The sequence below is a fragment of the Dama dama genome, chromosome 28 (genome assembly GCF_033118175.1).
Source record: "Dama dama isolate Ldn47 chromosome 28, ASM3311817v1, whole genome shotgun sequence".
NCBI classification, from domain to species: domain Eukaryota; kingdom Metazoa; phylum Chordata; class Mammalia; order Artiodactyla; family Cervidae; genus Dama; species Dama dama.
Genome location: NC_083708.1, coordinates 34,026,010 through 34,039,450, shown reverse-complemented (window position 1 = coordinate 34,039,450; position 13,441 = coordinate 34,026,010). Strand labels below are relative to the sequence as shown.

Below are 13,441 nucleotides of genomic sequence, written 5' to 3'. Positions count from 1 at the left end.
ATTCTCAGGTAGCTATAAAGAATGTGATCTACCAAAATGAGGGAGTAAACACAGGAAGAGAAAGATACGGGATCTAGGATATGGGGACTAAAACAAAGAGAAAGGCAAAATACAGAGAGATTATGAGATGACTCCATGAAGCAGACTGAGAAAGCATCAGTCAGCCAAGAGAACATTACAGGTTTCAGGTGAAATATCTTCAAGGAAATGAAATTGATAGGGTATTCTAATGTTTTTGAACATGTTGAGAGTAGATTTTAACAACTGAGGCAAAGAAATTGGCAGATAAAAGGAAACCATGACAAAAATAAGAACCAAGCCATGGAGTGAGGGACAAAATACAGACAGGAAAGGAAAACTTATCACAGCGTACTGCATGGCTTCATTGTGAATCTGGTTACAGAGTGAAAATATTTAGATTGTGTATCAATCTAAGCAAAATCACCATGTTTGTAATGCAACCTATTCACATGTGTGGGAGCTGAGCAAAGAAAGAGGGTTAAATTTTCATCTTCTACAGCTGAAAATGGGTAGACAAAAACAAAAACTTTTTTTAAATGGGGGTAGGGTCCAAACTGCTCAAGCTAATATGGGAAGCACTTCCTCTAAGTTTCCACATCCCACCTGGAATCTCCTTGGAAAAATTGTTTAATGACTGGTCAACCTGCAGCTGTGATCAAAGGATGAGAGAAATGGCCTAAAAATACTAGATCTTTATTGACATGGGATGAAAAAATGGACTGAAGTTCCCTTATGTCCAGGACTTTCCTCCTATAATCAGCAGCCTGGGGCTGATCAAACTAAGACCTCCACTTCCCCAGGGGGACAATCCCTGCTGGGACCAATCTGTCCTTGTTATCAGAGCCAATTTGAGCACTATTTGGTCTAAATTTTGGCTATAAAACTATGACCATGGGAAAATACAATTTTTGACAGTGTGGTCACAACTTTAGACTCCAGAGAAAGCCTGAAGAAAATTCTCTTTAAGAATTCTTGCCCTGAGGAAATAACTCCACTTCCCTGGTGGCTCAGACGGTAAAGCGTCTGCCTACAATGCGGGAGACCCAGGTTCAATCCCTGGGTTGGGAAGATCTCCTGGAGAAGGAAATGGCAACCCACTCCAGTGTTCCTGCCTGGAAAATCCCATGGACAGAGAAGCCTAGTAGGCTATAGTCCGTGGGGTCGCAAGAGTCGGACCCGACTGAGCAACTTCACTTTGACTTTCATGCTTTAGGAGGGGCTTCCCAGGTGGCGCTCGTGGTAAAGAACCTGCCTGCTGATGCAGGAGACATAAAAGAACTGGTTCAATCCCGGAGGTGGGAAGATTCCCCTGGAGGAGGACATGGCAACCCACTCCAGTATTCTTGCCTGGAGAATCCCCATGAGCAGAGGAGCCTGGGGGCTACAGTCCATGGGGTCACAAAGAGTCGGACACAACTGAGCGACTGAGCACAGTACACTGGGAGCCAGCAACACAAGCACATCATTTAAATGGCTTTCCTGGTGGCTCAGATGGTAAAGAATCTGCCTGCCATACAAGAGACCTGGGTTGAATCCCTGGGTTGGAAGGATCCCCTAGAGAAGGGACTGGCCACCCACTCCAGTATTCTTGCCTAGAAAATTCCGTGGACAGAGAAGCCTAATGGGCTATAGTCCATGGGGTTTGCAAAGATAAGCACATCAGTTAAATATATATAGGTAAACACCAAAAGGCTTGCACCACTATAGTGTAAAGTGGGACAGCAAACCATCAGAAGTCCCTTTGAAATATAAGAACTATCTTCCTGGCAGATAGAACTTCTCTATATGCTATGGTTATGTGTCTACAGGCTCATCTATAGAGCTATTAGTCCTCCCTTGAGAAGTTACAGTCACCACATTATCCTCACTCTTACTTCAGGAGTTGTTATACCATCCCCATGTTATTATGCCACCTGTTCTTTTAACCACGCTTTATATTCATTGTTGTCTTTTCCAGTAGAATTTGGTCTTTCCATTTTCACATTCATATCTGCAATTTCTACTGTATCCTCTTCTTTCTATCACAACCACACAAATCTTCTGTACACATATGTCACTGCAACACGATCACATTCTGGATAAATAAAGGTCAACCAGGTGCTCTGCTTTTAGGCTGATGTGGTTGCTCTGACTGATTACTACTGTTACCAGTATTGATGGCCTGATTAGATTCCAATTGCAGCTCCCTTTCGTCTGCAACATAATTGAATTAGAATCTGGAGCCTTCAGCCACACAAGCTCCCTCTGCTCTTAAAAAATGCAGATGGTCTTTAAGGAAAGATGCTCTGTTCCCAACTAATTAGATACACAGTAGACATTCCTCCTATGTTTTGATACTAAGATCCAACGTAGCTGTGTCTGTTGTATAGGAAACTAGCAACCAGTTAGTAAAATAATTTTAAATTCTCAGAGAAAAAAGCACTGAGTAGCCAGATCATAATAACAGTATAGAATTTATTTAGTCATCTAATCATTCAACAACATTGGCGAGAATCTGCTTCCCTCTCGGGATGCTGGTCAGGAGTGATAGAGAACAATAGAGACATGGTTTCCACCCACATGGAACTCATAATTAAACACAGAAGTCAGTCAACAGAACCACTGATTATGATGTGCCTTTTGATAGCTCTGCTAGAAAGATTCAGACCTTCAGACTATTACTGCACATTTTCCACACATGAAAGGCACTCTAAACTTCAAAGAAAACTCTCAGGGTGTAAGATGGGAACAAAGAGGGATATATTTATTATTCACTCTCCAGAGTGCTCAATTCTGCAGCTAATGATGATGGGACACAAGCACCATCTGAACCACCAATCCTTGCTTATTTGTGGTAAGAAATTGCTATGCAGGTATAGTAGTCACCTGAGAAGCCATGAAAGAAAGAAAATCACCCAAATTTAGGATCACTGCCCTCTTTCTTCTGTCACACTGCCAGTTGCACAAGCAGTAGTTTCTAATGGCCAAGGAGTACATGGACCCCAGATCCCACCTGTGCTCATTTATGTCTCTATCATGTTAATTTCCCCACTCCAACCTTGAAGTAGCCTCTCCTGTTCTACAATGGTGTCAGCCAAGGTAAGCTGTTTTATACATTTCCCTGACCACTAGAAATAAAATCTGATTTTTCCAGAGAGGTCTATGATAAATCTCTATTAAGATTTCCTACAAGTAGTAGTTAAGGACACGTTTGACCAAGCACGTGTCTCATTGACAAATGCCATTCTATGGTCATGTGTGGTGGATGCATGGATATACTGCCTGGAATTCTCTTAAGGAAAGAAGGGTCTAGTCACTCAGCTGTGGAGAATGCTGAAAGGAGAAAAACTTTCCATCTCCAAAAACTAGCCCTCTTTGAGGACTGCCTCAGCTGAAGAAAACTGCCTTGCTCAAAGTTATAGTTCCTCCTGGGGTCAGTGCACATCCACACATCACTGTGGGAACACGGAGACCATGTTCCCTCATCCCTACCCAAGACAGCTCTAAAGGGCCATCCCAGCCCTAGCGCTCCTCAAAGAGTCAGCTAACACACCTGATTGAAGTTCAACTCCTTCCTAACAAACCCTGTTTTTTTTTTTTCACTCTCTCCCACAACTCAATAGCAATTCCTTAAAAAAGTCCTGCTCATTAATCTCCATTTCAAAATCTCTTTCACAGGTAACACCACTTGTGACCACAGATTAACTAGTTCAGAGACACTATGCCTCCCTGCTCTAGAACTCTGACTAAATATAGACCCTGGAAATTACTTTTCGGTTGTCTATCACTGGAGTTGGTACTGTTGGTATTGATGGGATTTGAAAATAAGAATAAATGAGATCTCTAAGCCTTAAGTCAAACTTCTACCACTAAAGAGGGGTCCAACTTGGCCAGCTTCAAATTTCCTTCAGATCTCCTCCTCTATCTTCCATTACAGTGAGCCTTGCTTGGATAAATAAGGAAGGAAGACAGAGGAGAGAACAAGAGGCAAACACTGATAAAAGCTGGGGCATTTGGAGGGAGACAGTGGGAGTGAGAGTATGAAAGCAGAAGTGGCACACGTGGACAGCAGATGAGAAAGAAGGAAAAGAAGCTGCAAGAGTTACCACAGGGCATTGTGTCCTCTTCATAATAATTACAGATGGAAGTGTTGACTTATTCTAAAATCTCACTGATTTGCATGTGCTCTTTTGATGAGCAGTTCACTTCATACACACTTGTGGATCATGTCTTAGGAACAATATATGTGTCAGTGAAGTTGGAATGGGTTTCAGCCCACCTTCTCCCACTGTAGCCACTGCATCTGCCTTTTCCTCCACAGCCAGACAACCAGCTCCATGTACCAGATAGATACATGCAAGTGGAGCAAAGCATTTTCAATATGGACCACAAAATAGCATAAGAAGGACTGACCCTGACCATTCTTACTTTATACATTAAAAGCAGGACACCAATCAAAAACTTAAATAGTAAATAAGTTTTAAAATTTGAAGAAGTAAAATGTAATAAGAGTCATGTTACTTAAAACAATCATAACTTAGTACTCTAAAGGAGGAATTACTTTGTTATAGGATAAATAGAACCTGGAAATTATGCCCACTAATTAATCTAAGCTTCTTTCTAAATATCAGCAATTATTTATGTATTTGTTCTGAAAATGTGCCTTGCCCTGCACAGACAGTCGTGGAAACTTTTTCTGTATACGTAATAAGGCTAATGTTATTTCTATTAAATTAGATAAACTATCTTCCGAAAAAAATCCAAATACAAGAATATCTCCTTTCCTGTAATAAAATCTGTATAATTTGAACTCTTGTTCCAAGATAGGAAAGTGGATGTGACCCATAGGAACTTTAAATATGGATTTGATTAAATCATGTATTCAAAAACAGGGCTTATATGCCCTAAGAAGAGCGATTTCATCACAGTCAGCAGTACCAATCTAAATTCCATCAGGAAATAGAAATCACATTGTAGGTTAAACAGTGGAAGTTTAATATAAAGAATGACTAACTGTGATTTTTTTAAAAAGTAACTATAAGATATAAGGCCACTTTATACGTTGCCTAGGGCTGAGGGAGAATACTCAGGGAAGAAAACTTGGAAGGGGTAGAGTAAGTGTGATCCAACACACCAAATAAGAGAACAGTTCACTGACTCGGCCAGGCCAGAGCTGGCCTGTAACTGCTGGCAAGCAATAGGCCACCCTCCAGAGTGCAGATGGGGGGACAGGTGATTCAATCAATTTCTTGTAGCTAACAGGACTCAGGTCCACATTACCTCACTGGCTACAAGTTGAGGACTGCTCTCTGTTCACAGAGGCCACCCACACTCTTCACAGGTCCCCTCACTTCCTCTTCAAACCTAGCAATGGGGTGTCAGCCCTATTCATACTTTGAATCTCTCTGACTTCCCTTCTGCAATCACTCCCAGCTATCGAAGGGCTCTTGGGATTCAATAAGTCCCTCCTAGATAATCCCTCAAGATTAAGATCCACTAGAAGGCCTTACAAATAGCTGTGAAAAGAAGAGAAGCAAAGGAGAAAAGGAAAGATATTCCCATTTGAATGCAGAGTTCCAAAGAATAGCCAGGAGAGATAAGAAAGCATTCCTCAGCAATCAATGCAAAGAAATAGAGGAAAACAACAGAATGGGAAAGACTAGAGATCTCTTCAAGAAAATTAGAGATACCAAGGGAACATTTCACACAAAAATATGTTCGATAAAGGACAGAAATGGTATGGACCTAACAGAAACAGAAGATATTAAGAAGAGGTGGCAAGAATACACAGAAGAACTGTACAAAAAAGATCTTCAAGATCCAGATAATCACAATGGTGTGATCACTCACCTAGAGCCAGACATCCTGGAATGTGAAGTCAAGTGGGCCTTAGAAAGAAAGCATCACTACAAACAAAGCTAGTGTATGTGATGGAATTCCAGCTGAGCTATTTCACATCCTGAAAGATGTGAAAGTGCTGTACTCAATATGCCAGCAAATTGGGAAAACTCAGCAGTGGCCACAGGACAGGAAAAGGTCCGTTTTCATTCCAATCCCTAAGAAAGGCAATCCCAAAGAATGCTCAAGCTACTGCACAATTGCACTCATCTCACACGCTAGTAAAGTAATGCTCAAAATTCTCCAAGCCAGGCTTCAGCAATACGTGAACCGTGAAATTCCAGATGTTCAAGCTGGTTTTAGAAAAGGCAGAGGAACTAGAGATCAAATTGCCAACATCCACTGGATCATCAAAAAAGCGAGAGAGTTCCAGAAAAACATCTATTTCTGCTTTATTGACTACGCCAAAGCTTTTGACTGTGTGGATCACAATAAACTGTGGAAAATTCTGAACGTGATGGGAATACCAGACCACCTGACCTGCCTCTTGAGAAACCTGTATGCAGGTCAGGAAGCAACAGTTAGAAGTGGACATGGAACAACAGACTGGTTCCAAATAGGAAAAGGAGTACGTCAAGGCTGTATATTGTCTCCCTGCTTATTTAACTTATATGCAAAGTGCATCATGAGAAACGCTGGAATGGAAGAAGCCCAAGCTGGAATCAAGATTGCCAGGAGAAATATCAATAACCTCAGATATGCAGATGACACCACCCTTATGGCAGAAAGTGAAGAGGAACTAAAAAGCCTCTTGAGGAAAGTGAAAGAGGAGAGTGAAAAAGTTGGCTTAAAGCTCAACATTCAGAAAACTAAGATCATGGCATCTGGTCCCATCACTTAATGGGAAATAGATGGGGAAACAGTGGAAACCATGTCAGACTTTATTTTTGGGGGCTCTAAAATCACTGCAGATGGTGATTGCAGCCATGAAATTAAAAGATGCTTACTCCTTGGAAGGAAAGTTATGACCAACCTAGATAGCATATTAAAAAGCAGAGACATTACTTTGTCAACAAAGGCCCGTCTAGTCAAGGCTATGGTTTTTCCAGTAGTCATGTATGGATGTGAGAGTTGGACTATAAAGAAAGCTGAGCACTGAAAAATTTATGCTTTTGAACTATGGTGTTGGAGAAGACTCTTGAGAGTCCCTTGGACTGCAAGGAGATCCAACCAGTTCATCCTAAAGGAGATCAGTCCTGGGTGTTCATTGGAAGGACTGATGTTGAAGCTGAAACTCCAATACTTTGGACACCTGATGCAAAGAGTTGACTCATTGGAAAAAACCCTGATGCTGGGAGGGATTGGGGGCAGGAGGAGAAGGGGACAACAGAGGATGAGATGGCTGGATGGCATCACCGACTCGATGGGCATGAATCTGAGTAAACTCCAGGAGTTTGTGATGGACAGGGAGGCCTGGCGTGCTGCGATTCATGGGGTCGCAAAGAGTCGGACACGACTGAGCAACTGAACTGAACTGAATTATACACCTGCAAGTTAACTTTTTTTTTTTTTTGATAACCTAATCACAGGACTGGAGAAGGAAATGGCAACCCACTCCAGTGTTCTTGCCTGGAGCATCCCAGGGATGGCGGAGCCTGGTGGGCTGCCATCTATGGGGTCATCTATGAGAGTCGAATACCATTGAAGCGACTTAGCAGCAGCAGCAATCACAGGACTACTAGTACGTAGCCAAAGCCACATCAAATTCAAAGGCACGCAAAGCTTCATTCTAGTCAACTGAGGATGTCTTTTAGGTTACATTATAGTTAAAGCAACTCTTACAACTAGAAAACTGGGACTATAGACTATTAATATATTGGTAACTAACTTTATGTTCATTTGCCTGCTTGAACTCCTAGAGGGCTAAATTATGAGGTTTTTTTGAATCAGAGTGTTTACCAGCCTAATTTCCTTGTGATATTATATTAGTACATAATGGTTGGTGAACATCAATTTTTTATCATTACTTTCTCATTCTGCACTCCAGATGCCAAGAATTACGGGTGGATCAGTCAAGAACTCTATGGAGTCTTTCAAGCAGGCAGAAGGCAAACTGCCTGTTAGCTCCCAGGCGGTGGAGTCACTCAGGGGGTTCCTTAGAACCTGCCAAAACACACCCACCTCCATCTACTTCTTTGTAAACCAAGACTCATGGTTTAAAAGGTGGGAGCCAGCTAAGAACTACAGAGAATCCAAAATATCTTGAATTCAACACACAAGCCTTCATTCTATCAATATTTAACATATATGTACCAAGGGTCTACTCGGACAAGCATTAACTAGGCCTCTGAGTACTGCAGTGAACAAGATAGATAAGGTCTGTGATCTCAAGAAGTTTATATTCTTGTGGAGAAAACAATGAACAAACAAATATTAGACAATAATGTAAATAAGAAACCGTCAGAACATGCTAAGTGTTATGGAGAGAATTTAAGCAGGATGGTGTGAGAAGGAGTTAGTTACTGGGTGTGTACTTTAGTTTGGGTGGTCAGTGAAGTTTGAGTGGTCAGAGAAGTTTTCTCAGAACCAAAGACATTTGATATAACATCTGAATGGCAAGCAAAGGTCATTGAAAGGGCATTCAGGCATAAGGAACAGCTGGTATCAAGGCCCTAAGTCAGGCAGAGACATGGAAAGGAACAGAAAGAAGACCAGTGTGGCAAAAACACAGTGACCAAGATGGGGGGATGGGGTGGGGAGAGGGAGGTTATTAATATGTAATAAGGTAAACAATAGGCAGGGAGCAGATTTATACAGGGTGTTCTAAGCCAAGCAAGGCAATACATTTGGACTTATTCTAAGACTAATGAGAGTATTTGGGATGTTTTAACAGGGAAGTGACATGAGTCTATTATTCATTTTAAAAGATTACTCTTGGTACTTTAGTAAATGATAATGAAGAAAAATAGAGGTAGAGAAAGTATTTAAGAGGCTATTCTCTGCAGGAGATGCTGGTGGCCTAGATCAAGGAAGTAGTGTTGAAAATGAAGTTAAAGGACAAAAGGGATATGCTTTGAGAGAAAGACAACAGAACCTACTGAGGGTTTCAGGCTGGGCTGGAAGGAAAAGAGGAGAATTGAGAATCATTCCTAGGTCTGTGCCTTGAGCAACTAACTGGGTACATTGTGGTGCCATTTAATGAGGCGGAAAAGACAATGGAGAAGCAGGTCCCAGGAGAAAAACAGAAGTTCCCATTGTCTGTGTTAAAGAAATGTCAAATATATAGTGAGATATTCTTACTTTTTTGAGGTGTGGTAAATGCATTGACTGGAAATACAGTTTTTGAAGGTGACATTGACAGCTACAGGATTCACAAGCCCACCCAAAGAGAGAGCACAGAAAGACAAAGAAGGAAGTGGTGTAGAACAGAGAACACAGAAAATACAGCATTCCAGAACCTAAAAAAAAAGTTCCAAGAAGAGGAAAATAGTTGACTACATGAATCATACTGGTTCCTCAGTTGGGGTTCAGAATAAACCTTCTCACATTTTCTGCTCTGCTACACAGAAAGACATAGAGAAAAGAGTAATTCCAAGCATATCATGCTGTAATTGTTTCTCTAAAAATTCAACTAAAATGTTAGCAACTGAGGTAAAATAATATGCAAATATTTCTACCTCCAGTTTTCCTATTTCATTGTTTCTCTAAATTTAATGCTACCTAGAGGGGAGTCTTTGGTCTAAAATTTTGGGGGGAGGGTATTTACACAAATACACATATACTTACATACATGAACTCATATGCACACAAACATACATTATAGATGCATGTGTATCATATATACATATATATGTAGCAATTTTTAAAATTACCCTTTTTATGTTTCAACTTTTACCTGGTTTCATTTCAAAGAAGTTGTAGTCATAGGACTAGACTGTCCTCTGCATCTGTAGATTCACTAATAAAATCCCTTTATCTGTTCAGGGAGGCAGGGTTTGCCTGGTTAAGTCCAGTGCTCTTTAGTTGGCCAACTTAGTTCCCATCTTCCTCTGGCATGTCCTAGTTATATTTCTACAGAGAGATTAACTAAAGGCTCTGGGCCTCAATTACTTAATCATTTAATTTTGGTCAGAAAAACTATCCACCTCATAGAGGTTTCTCAAGATTAAACAAAATAATTTGTTGTTCAGTCGCTAAGTCGTATCTGACTCTTTTGCAACCCCATGGACTGTAGTCCATGAAGCTCCTCTGTCCATGGGATTCTTCAGGAAAGAACACTGGAGTGGGTTGCCATTTCCTTCTCCAGGGGAGAAGGGGGAATCTTCCCAACCCAGGGATCGAATCCATGTCTCTTATGTCTCCTGAATTGGCAGGCGGGTTCTTTACCACTAGCACCATCTCGGAAGCCCCCAGTAACATGTGACAGACAGCAAAACCCACAGTGCTCTCCAAGACTACCCGTGCCTCCCTCTGTGATCATGGCTCAACCAGTCTTGCCCAGGGATTCCTACTGTCTCTGCACTGCAAGCTGCAGCAGAATGGCCAGATTACTTTTCAAAAACTATTCTATTTCAGTATCACATTTCTAATACAGGCCATAAAAAAATCTTTTTAAATGTATGAATCCACATTGTTTTTGTAAAGAAGGCCGATATATTTTTAGTTAATTTCCATTAAGTGTATCTAGATTTTCATGATCATTGCTGGCTGATAGGATGAATGTTCTACTTAGTTTTCTGGCTGGGTAAGAAGTTGTCTGAGAGAGCTCCCTGATGCCTGATTTCCACGTTTACCCACATACCCCAGCAGAGCTCCAAGCTCAGAGCTGTTGTTGAGGGTCCCCAGGTTCCTCTAGCCCAAGGCTCTGCCTGTGGCCATGAGGCTTGCTCACTCCCACTCATTCCTTTGGCCATTAGTAATATCTTCTGTCCATTTTAACTTTTCATGAGTTCATGTCTTCTGCCTCACTAAACAGATTTTAAGGTCCCTGAAGACAGTGCTTTGAGGTGATCAATAACTCTGATTTTATTTGCAATTAAAATCAAGGATCTAAAGTTTTAAAGGTGTTTCCTATATTTAACCTAAAAATAGAGCCATAATTAATGTCTATACTTAATTGTTCTCTCATTAGAAAACACTAGTCCCTACTTGTATATCCTAACAAGTAGGTGCACAGTATATGTAATCAGAGAGGAAATGTAATATCTTTTAAAAGAATACATGGATATACAGATGCCTAGAAACTCAATCAAGAACTTTGCAGTGAAATAATAACAATGAAAATAGGTACTCAAATAAATGCTCATTATCTGAGCATCCACTATATATCAGGGATATATGTTTACACATTAATTTTAAACCTCATAAAAGTTTATTAAATTTGGCTTTATTAGCCTCGTTTTACAGATGAGGAAACTGAGTCTTGAGTAGCACTCATACTTCACAGTTAGTCAATATTATACCCAGGGTCCACATCCAAGTCAGGCTAGGTATAAAAGCCAACTCAGAACCAGTATGCTGTTCTTCCACCAAGTGGGCTAATGCTGCACAGGCTAGACTATCAGTCTTGAGGAACGAGTCACCTCATTACAACCCCTTGCTGCAACAGCAGCTAGTCAGGGCCATGCTTATCTGTCTTTCTCAGTAGCCACAATGCCCAAGCCCACAACACTCTGGCTGCTAGTTCCAGAAAATTCTATCATTATTTCCAAACTCCTAAGATCAACAGTAACACAAATGAAAGACGGAGCTGGAGCTACCTTTAGTCCTAGCAGGATAAGATGTGCTGTAAAATAAGCAAACTCTTTTTCTCTTTCAAAAATTCTTCCATTTGAAGAGAACAGTACTAACATTCTTGAAGAAAAACAATGAATTTTTGTTTGAGAAGTTATTTTGAGTTATGTAATTATTGGAAATACTTCCAGACTGGATCTACCAAAAATATCTTGTAACCAAACTTTCTTTAGAAGGACTGCAATATTTTCAGCTTGAGACTAACCTGTCAACGTTTTCCGAACTGAAATCATAATAAATAATTCTTAGTATACAAATTCTTATTTTATAGTCACAGTGCATGTGGCGGATATTTGGAAAAAGGCCTAGAAACCCTACAATTATAATCAAGTTTATAAATTCTCTTCTCACTTAATTATAAATCCTGATTACATTTTCTCTGCCAGATTCCTGCCTAATGTTCCCATTTGATAATGAGCTCCATAAAAGCTACCCAGTGCACATGATTTCATGCAATGTTTCCCCAGGTACCAATGTACCCTGACTTGAAAAGTTTACTCTGAGTCCATGCATTTGGAAGTGAACTTCCCAAATTCTGTCAGTCTCTGATGTGCCAGGAGGAAGCCCACTAACTAGGTCACATAAGTAGAAAAGAAGTTCTTCTAAATAGTAATGAGGATGACTCATCCTCCTTTCCTAAAGGTGAAGATTCCTTGCAGAGACTAAAAGGTTTAAGTAAGGGCTTCCCTGGTGGCTCAGTGGTAAGGCATCCACCCGGCAACACAGCAGACACGCAAGCCCTGATCCGGGAAGATCCCACATGCCTTGGAGCAACTAAGCCCATAAGCCACAACTACTGAGTCTGTGCTCAAGCCCGGGAGCCAGCGCTACGGAAGCCTGCCCGGCCCAGAGCCTGTGCTCCGCGATAAGAGAAGCCACTGCAATGAGAAGCCCACGCACCACACTAGAGAGTAGACCCACTCATTGCAGCTAGAGAAAAGCTCCTACAGCAACGGAGACCCAGAACAGCCAAAACTAAATGCATATTAAAAAAAAAGGGGGGGGTTTCTGTAAAAAGAAGTATGGTAATATCTAGATACAGATGTATGGCAAAATCTAGATACAGATGATAAAGATACTGATATAAACACATAGTGATGTAATTTTACTGCCTTCCAGACCAATTTCCCCAAAAGTCATAAAGGAAAGTGCCTAGGAAACTCTTTACTACTGAAGATGATTAAATGTTGTATTTAACAAGGATTTCTCCCTTTTTGTGGAGAGGTGTTCTCAAACACTGTTCTGGGACCTTCTTCTGTTAATTGAGAATGCCAAACAGCATCATTTGAATTTTTCTTAACAAACCCAGTCACTGTTAAAAGGAAATACTCACAATGTGCAAAGTATAATACTGAAATATTCAAGATAAACAAAAATGTGTGTAGACACATCTTAGTCTGTAATTTATAAGAAAAATTTTATTTTCAGATATGGTTCTTAGGTAAATAATTAACATTCCTGAGTTTTGATTTCAGCCCAGTAAATCTCATAGTCCATCAAGGAGGCTCCAGAAAAAAAAGACAGGGAGGAGGATCACCAGATTATAAATTTATGGATTTTTGATATTGTGTAGATAAGAAGAAATTGCACTATTGGCTTTTTCCAAACCAAGATCACTTGTTGGAGAGCAGATGATGGAAGGAGTGAGATCCAACTCCTTGGGATTAAAACACTTGCTTCACTCTTCCCTTTTATTAATTCTACAATGAAAATATCAGGGTTCTTTTCTCTTTTCCTTGTGTGTGTGCGTGCTTAGTCACTTCAGTCATGTCCAACTCTTTGTGACCCCATGGACTGTAGCCCTTCAGGC

General features: G+C 40.7%; 1 non-coding gene across 1 annotated transcript; it reads left to right on the top strand.

The window, feature by feature from the left end:
- The first annotated feature begins 1,017 nt into the window (after positions 1-1,017).
- TRNAC-ACA (transfer RNA cysteine (anticodon ACA)) lies at positions 1,018-1,089 on the top strand. Its single transcript has one exon. It is a non-coding gene; the product is annotated as a tRNA-Cys (tRNA).
- Positions 1,090-13,441: the final 12,352 nt, after the last annotated feature.